At 45.7% G+C, this 12,979-nt stretch overlaps 1 protein-coding gene and 1 long non-coding RNA gene across 6 annotated transcripts in view; one reads left to right on the top strand and one right to left on the bottom strand.

Moving 5' to 3' along the window:
• Nucleotides 1-555, bottom strand: part of SMARCAD1 (SNF2 related chromatin remodeling ATPase with DExD box 1) — a 91,854-nt gene extending 91,299 nt beyond the window's left edge. For 4 of the 5 annotated variants that reach the window (XM_075929606.1, XM_075929610.1, XM_075929608.1 and 1 more), the window contains exon 1: nt 416-555. The gene's annotated coding sequence lies outside the window, so the exon portion shown is untranslated. Of the gene's footprint in view, nt 1-335 lie in introns of all 5 variants that reach the window. The other variant, XM_075929607.1, reaches the window with a different exon arrangement.
• LOC142829536 (uncharacterized) lies at nt 515-1,956 on the top strand. Its single transcript, XR_012904026.1, has 2 exons — nt 515-649; nt 1,504-1,956. It is a non-coding gene; the product is annotated as an uncharacterized LOC142829536 (long non-coding RNA).
• Nucleotides 1,957-12,979: the final 11,023 nt, after the last annotated feature.

The following is a 12,979-nucleotide window of genomic DNA, read 5'->3' as shown; positions in this document are numbered from 1 at the left end:
GCTGCTGCAGAAGGAGGGAAACCCAAGGGCGGCCCTTCCCCCACCCCCACTCGGCGGGGCCCGGGACAGGCATTGTTGGCCGAAGGCAAGAAACCAGCCCAGGTGGGGGAGAGAACGTCAACTATCGCGGGGGGGGGGGGGGGGAGCGCAGCCCCTCCCGCGCTCAATCCGCCCCCGCAGGGCGGCCCCGCCCGCACCTGTCTCACCCGGGCAGAGCCACCTGGCTGACAAAGACAAAAGCGGGCGGGGAGGGACCGACGATGGGAGGGGGGGGGGGAGACGAAGCGGAAACTGCAAAGCGGCTCCGAGCCCGGCTACCGCGCGCGGCAAAGCACCAGCAGCCGCTGCCTCGGCCTCCGCCGGTAGCGAGCAGCGCGGGGCAGCAGCGCCAGGGGTGGCACCGGCGGCTGAGTACCCTTTTCGGAGGCGAAGCGCGGCGGCGACGTCAGAAGGCGGCGACAGAGGCGCGCCTGGTGATGACCTCACCACTTCCCAGTAGCCCCCGCTCCCCTGGGGCTGGCTGCGGTCTCCCGAGCGCGTGCCGGAGCGCGCCTCCTCCCCAGCCTACCCCGCCCAGCCTTCAAGCGCGCGCCTGCCTTCGTCTCCCAATGGCTGTCTGGTCGCGGGGCGGGGCTTGGTCTGCCACGAGGTCGAGCGGCGCGGGGGTGCGACGGGGCCGAATGTTGCCAGCGCTCCCGCCTGGCCTGCGCTGTGCGAGCCGCGGGGAGGAGGGATGCCCCTGCCCAGCCACCTTCGCAAGCTCCAGTGGCGCTGCGCCCGCCCATGCAGCAAAATAGCTCCTCCGCCCGCTACTCGCCCCCCCAGCCCACCCTGCTCTCGCTCGGTATTGGGCAGAATATTTATGATGCGTCCCCCCCCCTTCCTTTATATTAGCGCATCCACCTCTCTCCTCTAGCAGTGGCATAGTGTTACTTATTGCATCTTTGCGCCCCTGGCTGTGATGCGCCTGGGGTGAGCACTAGGGATGTCAAATGGTGGAGAATCAGCTAATGGAGTAGTGGTAGGAACAGGGTTTTAAGCCACTGTAGCCAGTAGCCCTTTGATGCATAGGTAAAACCTTAAATTATGGTCTGTGGCTAAGCTGTCCCTCCCCCAAAGCCTGCTGTTCAGTTGGAGCAGAGAGACACGGCCTAGCTGACATCAAAACGGATCATAGGAAGCTTTGAGAAAACAGGACGGACACAGAACAGCAGCCCTGTCTGCTTATAAACTAGGTAGCGCAACGCTAAACGAAAAGCCACAATTGGCTACTACTATCATGAATTTCACATATACACTCAAGGTTACGGCCCTGTGAGGAGCCCCACAGTTTGCATGGGAAAGAGACACCCAGCTGCTCTCTCAAGGCCAACCAGGAATTGTTGCTAAGGAACTAGAGATAGTGCCCCCCTTTCATGAGCCCAACTTGCTAATTTTGTAACATTATAAACTATTGCTTCTGTGTAGCTTACTTTGTTTTGTTTTTTGCTTTACACCACCTAGACAAGCACCTGTGAACCACTCCTATCACCTAGACAAGCACCTGTGAACCACTCCTATCACCTAGACAAGCACCTGTGAACCACTCCTATCACCTATCTGGAAGGCACCGTTGCCACTCCTACATATCCCAATTGGAATATATGGGATGTATGCCTCACACTTTGGGGGAGGGGAGAGGGATACATATACTTGTGTTTAGCAATTGTGTTAACCTGAGCCGTGAGCAGAGTTACTATGTAATCTTTTAGACTTTTGGCTTATTGGCTCATAATATCTTGCTGCTACAACCTATCCAGGGGCTTGGGAACTTGCCGCCCCATCGTTTCTCTCTCTGCCCATCAGCTCTCCATATAGTCTATTGTAATCATTTACTTGGCAGTGTTTTCTGAGCCCAAGTGGCAAGATGGCACTCCGCCAGCGCTGTGTGTAATAAACCCTCCATGCTTGAATCTACATGGTATCTACATTTTTTGTTTTCAACATAATTGATGAAGGGAGGGTGCTCACTTCCCTCACTGTGGCTCTGCAGTTGCCGCCCAACTCTTACTACATTTAAACTGCAGAGCCACAGTGGGGGTAACTCACAGGCAGCTCTTACTACATTTAAAAGGCAAAGCTGCAACGCTGCTGCACATCTACTCCCCACCTGCCAACTGCATACAGTGCGGGGAAGGGGAGAGAATTGGCTTTTAAGCCAGCTCCTCCCAGCACTGGCTCCTGCTTCCTCCCCAACCTTGCTGCCTCTATATTAGAAGCAGCAAAGGGGAGGAGGGAGAAATATGATAAGTCGACTCAGCTACCAGATAAGCCTAGACCAGTTGCTTGGATGGCACCTTACTGGCCTGGAGCAGTTTGAAATAGGGACATTAGTGTAAAGCTGAGAATCCTGTCAACCACATGCACTTAATGGACAGCAGGTGTAAAACAAATAAAAGGAAGTTCTTCACACAGTGCAAAATCAAACTGTGGAACTCCTTGCCCAAGGAGGTCATGAAGGCTTGGACTATAACAGGGTTTAAAGGAGAACTAGATAAATTCATGGAGGTTAAGTCCATTAATGGCTATTAGCCAGGATAGGTAAGGAATGGTGTCCCTAGCCTCTGTTTGTCGGAGGGTGGAGATGGATGGCAGGAAAGAGATCGCTTGATCATTACCTGTTCGGTTCACTCCCTCTGGGACAGTTGGCATTGGCCACTGTCAGCAGGCAGGATACTGGGCTGGATGGACCTTTGGTCTGACCCAGTATGGCCATTCTTATCTTATCTCCTCCTATTTCAGCAGGCTCCTCAAGAACATACCAGATTTGCCTGCTCCCTCACCCCCTGCTGTTGCCTTTCTGAGAAGCAGCAGCATGGGAGGTGGGGGAGGATGGCACGAGAGGCTGCCACGAAGCAGCCTTTGTCCACAGGGAGGTCTGAGCTGTCTGTGGACAGACGCTGCTCTGCATCCCATGGAGAGTCTGAGCTACCCACACACAGAGGCTGCTGGGGGTTTGAGGTTTCCACCAACCGAGGCTGCTCCACAGAATGCAGAGAAGCCTCTGTCCGTGGAGACCTTGGATCCCCCCCATGGGGCTGCTGCCATCCCTTCTCGCTACCTCTGTATCAGAGGCAGTAGCACAGGGCAGCAGGCAGCTAGTCCGCGAGGCAAGCTGTTTTTTAAACCAGCTCCCCTCGTGGACCAGCTCTTGCCTGCCACCCTGCACTGCTGCCTCTAATAGACAGCAGCAAAGGGTGGCAGGGCACTCCTCAGGAGTGGGGCCAGAGCGCACTGGCTGTCAGCCCCACCGCTGGGGACTGTCAAATATTTGTGTAACCAATAATACTTTATGCGCTTACAAAACTATTCAATTATACAATATCTAACATCCCTGGTTTGAAAGCTGGACCTGTGCTGGAGGCCACTCTTTACCACAAAACTCCTCCAATGCTCATTTCACTTCTGTTCATGAATATATTCCTTGCTTTTATTCTAGCACTGAAGAAACAAAATTAACTAACCACTTGAAACTAGGTATTGCTGACTACATCATAGCCCATCATGTCGTTTTTATTCCTTCCCAGGGGCCTCGTGATGCCAGTGCTTTCCCCTCCTTTGGCACTCTTAGCTTTGGTGCTAAACAAATCCTGAGGTAAGTCAGGAGAGGCAAAGAGCACTCCCCAACTGTCATTCCCAATTGCCCTGGAAACTTACTGCAACATTCTATCCCTTCTCCTCTTTGAATAGGAGAAAAAGAGCAGGGGACGTCTTCTCAAGTGGCAGAATTTTAAAATGTCTTCCCAGTACAACATCCACTTTTTCACCAGAAAATCCAGTGCCTAATAAACTTACTGAAATTTCTTCTGCTATCCCATCTCTGTACAGCTATGGAAACACATTCAAAATGTCTGGCCTGCTCTGCTATTGCAAGTCCAAGGACCAGACAACAAATACAAGCTATGTGCTTGCACCCAACAGGCTGATGGAGGTGTCTATAAAGGTTTATTATCTCCAAAACAAGGCTTAGGTAATATTTAAGATAGACAAAAGAGATGAGTTGAAACAGGAATTTGCCTCAGGTTAGTTTTGAGTATAAATAATAACTAACAGTGAACAAGGACAGATGTGGCCTGGAGGGATTGTATAAACACAAGCAGGACAAATTTGCAGAAGTAGCGTATGATTGGATAAAAGGCAGTTCAGCATATATGGCAAGGATATTTGGAAACTTTCCGAGGAAGTCAAAGCAGGAATGCTTTGAGGTTATTATCTGAAGAGGGATGAGATATGATGAAGAAATTCTGTTGGTTAGAGGGAAAAAGAAGACTGGAAAGGGGAATTGTAGAGATCTGAAAAGCAGACACAGCTGTGGGTGGGGAATAGGTAAGAAAATGTAGCATAGGCTAGAAGTAAATAAGGAATTTGCCAATCAGGGAAGAATGTGATAGGACGTTGAAATTGGGATGGTGGCTGCTGGAACTGAAACCACTTTAGTGGCACTGATGAATGATCTGCTGACAACGGATAGAGAACAGACATCGATTTTTAGGATCCTGGACATCTCTGAAGCACTGATTGTTATCGACCAGATCAGATATTGTTGTCAAGCCTGAGAGAGGTGGCAGAGATCAGGGGTAGTGAGTTACAGCAGTTTGAGTCCTTTTTGGAGGGACGTGCCCACTGAGTAGGGATGGGGAAACTGCACCTCTATTATTAGACCCATCATCTATAGAGTCCCATAAAGATGGATGTCTCTCTGGTCATATTCAAAATTTACATGTGTCCATTAAGTGCATGTGTCAGACAACGGAAGAGGTGCTAGCAATATTCAGTATTATCTATCCTTCAACTCTATCACTAAGATGGCCCATTGCAGGTGAAATAAACTCATGGGTGAACAACACTTGGTTGAAACAACTTAAGCAAAGAAAAGCCACAGTGAAATCTCCTTTGATTGAAAGTACTATTACAATAGGAGGTTGGGTGAAACCTCACTTAAGCTGGTTGAACATGATAGCCCTTCTGTGTTAGAGATAAACATAAGCAACAGTTGAGCTCCTTTTTGGAATAAGAGCTGAATCCGCGTGCTCTTGGATTCCCCACTGATGTTAAGCTCTTATAGCAGCATCTGCAAGTAACACTGTATGTGCTAGTTATCCCAGAGGCTCCATCCTGACATAGCAAATGACGAGCTGCATTCGTTAGTGATGGCTGTGTCACCTTTTGGCTGGCCTCCAGTAATGCAGTATACCTATGCAAGCCTTCAATGCTTAGGAAATTCAACAGTCCCAAATGCTGTAGTGTGTCTCCTTAGCAACACTAGTCATCACAAATACATCAAACCTCTCATTTGCTCCTTACCGCTGTTTCCCATAGACTATGAATCAAGGTCAGACATCTCACCTTTAGGGGCCTCTGAGACACTCAGGACATATAAGAGATTGAATAACGTTCCATCTTGAAGATTATGATCAAGGGGTGCCAGAACAAGGGTGGAGCGACAGTTTTAAAAGTGGTGCAGCTTGGAGGTAGAGCCACAGTTCAGACATCCCACTTTTAGAGCACTTTTACCGCTCCTGCTGTAATCAACAATTTCTCTTCCCTGGCACAATGTAACTTACAAAAGAGTGAATCCACTCAGGAGACATCTTTCTTAGGGGCTAACCAAAGGCTGTGGGGTGGCCTGCCAATGGAAGGCCAAAGGGGGAAGTTGCCAAAGGGGGGTTTGGGACTACAAAGTGACCTGGGGCTCACAGCCACTGCTGCTGTATTAATAGGGGTAGCTGGAGCCACAGGCCCTTTAAATTGCTACTAGAGTGCACATTGCACACCACCCCATCTGGGAGGATGAAGCCGGGCCCATTCCATCTTGCCAAAGGGCCCATCCAGACTCTCAGCTCCCCTGCCTGTGGAATAAACTCCCATAGGGTATGTCTACACTAGCTCATTACTTCAAGCGAGGTAGGCAAATCAGGCAACCGGAGTTGCAAATGAAGCCCGGGATTTAAATATCCTGGGCTTTATTTGCATGTTCCCGTCCGGCCGCCATTTTAAAATCCTCCTTAGTTTGAATGAACTGCCCACAGCTACACGCGGCAATTTAAAGTTAATCCGGCAATTTAAAGTTAATCCGAACTAAGTCCTTAGTTCGGGTTAACTGTTACTCCTCGAGGAATGAGGCGTAACAGTTAATCCAAACTAAGGACTTAGTTCGGATTAACTTTAAATTGCCGCGTGTAGCCGCGGGCAGTTCGTTCGAACTAAGGGGGATTTAAAAATGGCGGCCGGACGGGAACATGCAAATAAAGCCAAGGATATTTAAATCCCGGGCTTCATTTGCAACTCCGGTTGCCTGATTTGCCTACCTAGCTCGAATTAACGAGCTAGTGTAGACATACCCATAGAGAGTAAGGCGAGCACAAACCTAATCACACCTCCTTCTTCTGTAGGGACAAGAGGCAATTCTCTGACTTTGCCTTCTCTAATAAACATAGGAGTGGATGTGTCAAACATATTTTACACATTTTCACTGCACCCACTTCTGTCCCTTGGGAGAAAACCAAAACATGACAGAAGTTAGTCACATTACTTAATGCATTATTGGAAAGTACTCAGATACTATGGTGATGATGACACTGACACATATAATGGGTGCATCTTCATTGCTAGGCAAATTGTGTACTTATTTCTAAGTACAATAGCTTATTTCATAATTTGGCACTGTCTACACAGCACCAAATTTTGAAATAACCCGCTATTCCAAAATGTCCCTTACTCTTCATCGAATGAAGTTTACAGGGATGTTGGAATAGGGAGCCCGAAATAACAGGCTTGCTGTTAAGACGTGGGATAGCTATCTCGGGATACTCCAGTATCCTGAAATAGTGTTACAGTGTAGACATAGCAATATAGAATACAGTAGAATGAGACCCCTAGTAGAGGCTAAGAAAAGGCAAGAAGTTGAAGAAGGGAAGGTAAATAGACAGTTGCAAGAGAGTAATAGGTAAGGGAGGTTTAAATATATGGGGAGTTGCATTGGAGACTAAAGGAAGCACTTGGGTAACCCAGCAACCTAACAGAGAATTCCATAGTTTTGACTCAGTGAGGTAGGCTGTGCCACACACAGAGGTCTGAAGCTCTGGAAAAAAGATGACAGGATTTTGGAACATAGAAGAGAAAGCTAAGAAAAGAGTAAAAATGCAAGGATTAGACGAAGTGGCAAAAAGAAAAAAAATGACAGGGACACAACACTAAACATGTTTCAGCTTAAAAAATTTGTATTAACAGCAGTTAGCAGTAGCTTAGAAAAATGTGATAGATTAGTTAATGTTTTTACGGTACTTTGAACTTGTAAAGACTATATAATTGCTAAGTACCATCATCACCATTATTACCTTTAGTGAATTCCTGGCAAGCAAGGTTGGCAGCCCTTCTGTTTGAGGTGTTAATGACACCAGCTAGGCAGCTTGTGCTTATTGGAGAACTAATAGTTTGCTATCTGCTGTTACAAGTAGGTAAATCTTAAGGATTGCAATACTGAGGGTGCTTTCTTGCAGAGGATTCCTAAGATTTCACATAAGTAAAAATGTTAATTACAAATCTTAACAGCATGCATTTAAAAATAATCTTCTTGAATGCAGAAATGTCTTACATACCATTTGTATATTTTGTATTTTACTAGTTTATGATTATGTTGCTGAGAGGGTAATACAGGCAGGCACAATAAATTATTTCTATGACTGCCATGGTTCTGAACAGCATCAGGAAGTAATTGTAGAACCCATCCTTCTGATATGGAAATGTGGTTACTAATCATCATTACTAGTAGCCATGTTTATACTAGGAAATTTATCCATGATGGGCAATTGGGGCATCTGAAACATTTCACAAAAGAGGTACAAAAAGGACCAAACAATCTTCAATACCATTTCAGAAAGCATGTCAGCAAAACAGTGCTGAATAGAGTTTGTTGCTGCCAAACTTGTACTTAAAACTGTATTCAGTATCATTTTAGCTGTTCCCTTTGCAGAAACACAAATAAAAGGTCCTTTCTTCAGGATCAGTCCAACTCAGAAAACAATGATGTACAACACATACAAAATGAAGATGGCACTGTTACATAGTTTGTGAGGATTTTGTGAAAGAGATGGATTTTGAGAGCTGGAAACTTAAGGGAGATTGACAGGATATATATCTGATCTATTGATTTTCTAGATCATCCTTCCCTGATGTATCTAGCCCCCAACCCCTAATCACTAATTTAAGTTTAAAATGGATTTGTAGCTATTGTGTAGGGTAGGGAATTGACAAACAGAATTGCCAATGAATATCTAAAAGTAAGTAATATTCAGATTAGACTAGATACTGCTACCACTGCAATAAATGGGAGTTCAAACATTGTCTGCAGTGGAAACAGGACCAATTTTAATAGATTCCTAATAGATGTTAATATTTGTCCAGTCTTAGAAAAAATCCACTTAATTCTGCGGTGTACTTTTTACATTCAAAAGTAAAAGTTATTAATGAACAAAGCTGACAGCCACACTGGGCCTATGGTCAAGGTGGAGGGGGTTGGCTCCACATTTCTGGAATGAGTGGGGCCTCAGATAGAAGGGGCGGGGCAGGACAGCCAGTCCTCAGCACCATCGGGAGCACTCCATACTGCCCCTTCCCCTCCCCAGTCCTTAGAGCCACCCAAAATGTGTAGTGTGGGATTCCAGTGGCAACTTAAAGGGACCAAAGCACCAGGTGCCATCACTGCTGCTTTATCGGCTGCAGAGGCCAGGAGCCCTGGCCCTTATAGAATCGCCAGTCCCCATGGCATAAGAACATAAGAAGGGCCATACTGGGTCAGACCAAAGGTCCATCTAGCCCAGTAGCCTGTCTGCCGACAGTGGCCAGCACCAAGTGCCCTGGAGGGGGTGGACCAAAGACAACGATCAAGTGATTTGTCTCGTGCCATCCATCTCCAGCCTCTGACAAACAGAGGCCAAGAACACCATTCCTACCGTCTGGCTAATAGCCTTTTATGGACCTAGCCTCCATGAATTTATCTAGCTTCTCTTTGAATTCTATTATAGTCCTAGCCTTCACAGCCTCCTCTGGCAAGGAGTTCCACAGGTTGACTATGTGCTGTGTGAAGAAGAACTTTCACTTATTAGTTTTAAACCTGCTACCCATTAATTTCATTTGGTGTCCTCTCTAGTCCTTATATTATGGGAACTAATTAATAACTTTTCTTTATCTGCCCTCTCCACACCACTCATGATTTTATAGACCTCTATCATATCCCCCCTCAGTCTCCTCTTTTCCAAACTGAAAAGTCCCAGTTGCTTTAACCTCTCTTCATATGGGACCTGTTCCAAACCCCTAATCATTTTAGTTGCCCTTTTCTGAATGCTTTCCAAGGCCAAAATATCTTTTTTGAGGTGAGGAGACCACATCTGTACACAGTATTCAAGATGTGGGCGTACCATAGTTTTATAGAGGGGCAATAAGATATTCTGTGTCTTATTTTCTATCCCTTTCTTAATAATTCCTAACGTCCTACTTGCCTTTTTGACTGCTGCAGTACACTGTGTGGACATTTTCAGAAAACTATCCATGATAACTCCAGTATTTCTTTCCTGATTTGTTGTAGCCAAATTAGCCCCCATCATACTATATATATAGTTGGGTTTATTTTTTCCAACCTGCATTACTTTACACTTATCCACATTAAACTTCATTTGCCATTTTGGCAACAGCAGGTCTGTCAATGAAAGTGCTACTTATGTCTTGATGACTAAAGAGAAAGTATCCATAGTTGCTGATGATGTCTGTTTTTTTCCAGTTATCATTCTTTTGTCTTTGATTCATGTCTTCTCTAAATCCTGTCATTTTGATGAATATTAGCAACATTCTATAGTATGGTATTAGAGAGTGAGAATAAAGATTTGTTAATTTCAGTTTAAAATCATTATCCTGCTGTTAGCATTGTGGTGTAAAATCCACAGGGTCTTCGACAAAAACTCTCATAGCACATCTGTTGGGGCCTGCCCACAAATACTGTGTAGCATTAGTGGGAGGTGTTTTTACTTTGTTATAAATTGTGTGCAACAAGACAAGCTGTCATCTGCAGATGGGTTTGTACTTGATAGCAAATAAAAAAAATCTAATAAAATGTTTAAACTAGTTCACATATCTGCAGTTGGACAAGTGATGGTAGTCACACTTTGTACATGATGTACAAACCCCAAGCCTGGTGTCTGCACCCCTACTTTTAGCTCATTAGTATACACCCAGCTACCCCAAATGTGCCGATCCAGGCTGGGAAGCTTGCTGTCATGGGCTGGGACCTGGGCATTTCACGTAATTTCTGTGCTTTGGTTCTATGAAAATAAACACTGTGACAAGTCACCCACTTGTGGATCTACATTCTTGCACACACCATTGCTGTCAAAGGTAGTAGGATTATCACTGGACCACTGGTTAGAATCTAATCTTACAAGATTGTAAGTATTCTCCACTCTCAGAATGGAAGCTCAGAAGCTTTCAGAATCAAGACAATTTATATGGACTTCATTCTGCAGCACTAAAGCAAGTGGGAGTGTCTCCATTTATTTGAACTGAAGCAGAATAAAGCTCTCTGTGCCTCACTGCTCTTTACCCCCTGTGGTTCTGATTCTCCAAACACTGATGCACATTCTTATCTTTAAGCACATGAGAAGTCCCAAGGTGATGCCTGACTGGGAGGGGGGGCTGATAAAGCAACTGTGGGACTGTGCTGCTGCACAGCTTAGAGCAAACCTTGGAGAGGGGATATAGCTGAAAAAATAGAGATGAGGTCATGGCTCACACCCAGCTCACACCTAGCTGTTTCCCCAATTATCACCTCTAATACCATTAACTCACAAACATCCCACTCTCCCTACCTCTAATATCATCAATTCACAGACACTTACCTTCCTTCCTCCCCCCCCCCCCCCCCCGCATCCCCCTCCTGTTCTGCAATGTGATTTGTCCTTTTCATATTTGTTCATTTTTTTAATTGTATCCTTTGGTATATATGGTTGTGACTACTTTCTTCCACTATTTGATCTGAGGAAGTGGGTCTGGCCCACGAAAGCTCATCATCTAATAAACCATCTTGTTAGTCTTTAAAGTGCTACATTGTCCTGCATTTTGACCCAGCTGATATCTGTCTGCTGGAATGAAGTGTCAGGGCTGCTCTTACTTAACCAGGAACGCTACTGGTATTCTAACAGCTTCAAGATTGGAAGCTTACGATTCAAGCCTGTACGCGGGGGAAGGGTGCAAAAGCACCCCCACCATGGTCCCCCAAGTAAGCATGCTCTGGCCAGCTAGTGGAAAGCAGGAGTAGTGTGCTGCCCAAGAGTCCCTCCCCCGTGCTCTGACCAGCTGGGGGAAGGCTGTGGCTGATTTCCCAATTACTTGGGGGACCATGACGGGTGCATTCACACCCTTGTGATCCACATTTACAAAAAAAAAAGCACCCCCTACAGAAATTCCTGTATACTGGCCTGCAATGGCATCTTCCCAAAACATCTTACTGCATCTTTTCCTCCTGAACTACACTGAATGCTCTTTAGACCTGCAATTTGGGCCACCATCCAGTAATAATAAACATATAAATATGAATACCCAAAGTTAAGCACCTGTTAGTAGTCAGCCACTCAGGATGAGCTAATGGTTTGTCAGTTAGACACAATAACCCTGCTTGAAATAAGTTCCTCCCTCTTTGTGTCATTTCTTTATACAAGTTGCTAGTATCCAGAGGTCATAGTTGATGGTCAAAAAATAAAGTAAAATAAATAGAACAGTACTTTACAAAGAGCTAGTTAACATGAGGGGCCAAGATTTTCCAGAGTGACTAATGATTTGAGGAACCTCAATTTTTGGGTCCCAGCACCTTACAGAAACCTGATTTTCAGAAATTGCTTCTCACTACTACAGTAAAACCTGCGTTATCCAGTATGCCCAGGGATTAGGGTGTGCCGGTAACCTAAAAATTCTGGTTATCTGAGGGGGGGCAGGAGCTGTGCGGGGCCTATGGGAAGGGGCATGGGAGCCGTGCGGAGGCTTGGATGTGGCCTGCTGGGGAAGTCACAAGCCATGGGGGGGCAGGATGCATCCTGGTGAGGGGGGGTAAGAGACAGGGGGAGGAGGTGGAGATGGTGGGGGCGGCTTGTGGGGGAAGAGGAGGGCGGGAGCCGCAGGAGGAGCTGCGATGCTTGCTGCTTGTTTCCGGCTGCCATTCGGCCCTCCTCCAGATAGGTGCTGCACGCTCGTCTGAGGAGCGGCCCGGCACTTAAAGGACCAGTTTCCCTTTTTTTTTTTTTTTTTTTGCTTTTCCTGGTGTCAGAAATTTGCTGGTTTCTACGGTTTTCTGGATGCTTAAGTTCTGGATAGCACAGGTTTTACTGTATCTTAAATACCCAGAAATACTGGGGTCAGGAATATACTCATAATTAGGAGTCACTTTTGACAATCTTCACCAGAGTCATTTTTTCATGGAGCTTCAAGGAAAATCACTGTTGGATTTGGGCAACAATCCAGCACAGATTTAAGCACCTGCTTAACTTTAACCTCACCTGCTTTAACTTTAAGCAGGTGAGTATTCCCCCTTCAAGAGGTCTAATCATATGCTTTATAGCTTCAGAGGGGTAGCCAAGTTAGTCTGTAATTGGAAAAATTAAAAAACAACGAATAGTGTAGCAGCATCTTAAAGACTAACAAAACATGTAGATGGTATCATGAGCTTTCATGGGTACAACCTTATGTGTGGTTTATTGCCTTGCTGAATTGACTACAACCTGCAAGGTATAGAGTTTTATTCTGTCTTTAATTTTTTCAACAAATTTTCACGCACCAACCTGACAAAGTAGAAATGAACAGGGGAACAACTGTCCCTTTAAATATTCCCTTGCATTTTTAGCATAAATTGTTGTATAACTACTTGCCCCTACTTTATTAATGCATTTGCACATGTTTTAAT

This window comes from Pelodiscus sinensis, chromosome 5, assembly GCF_049634645.1.
Source record: "Pelodiscus sinensis isolate JC-2024 chromosome 5, ASM4963464v1, whole genome shotgun sequence".
NCBI classification, from domain to species: Eukaryota; Metazoa; Chordata; order Testudines; family Trionychidae; genus Pelodiscus; species Pelodiscus sinensis.
The sequence above is the reverse complement of the archived record's forward strand: the minus strand, read 5'-3'. Positions and strand labels throughout refer to the sequence as shown.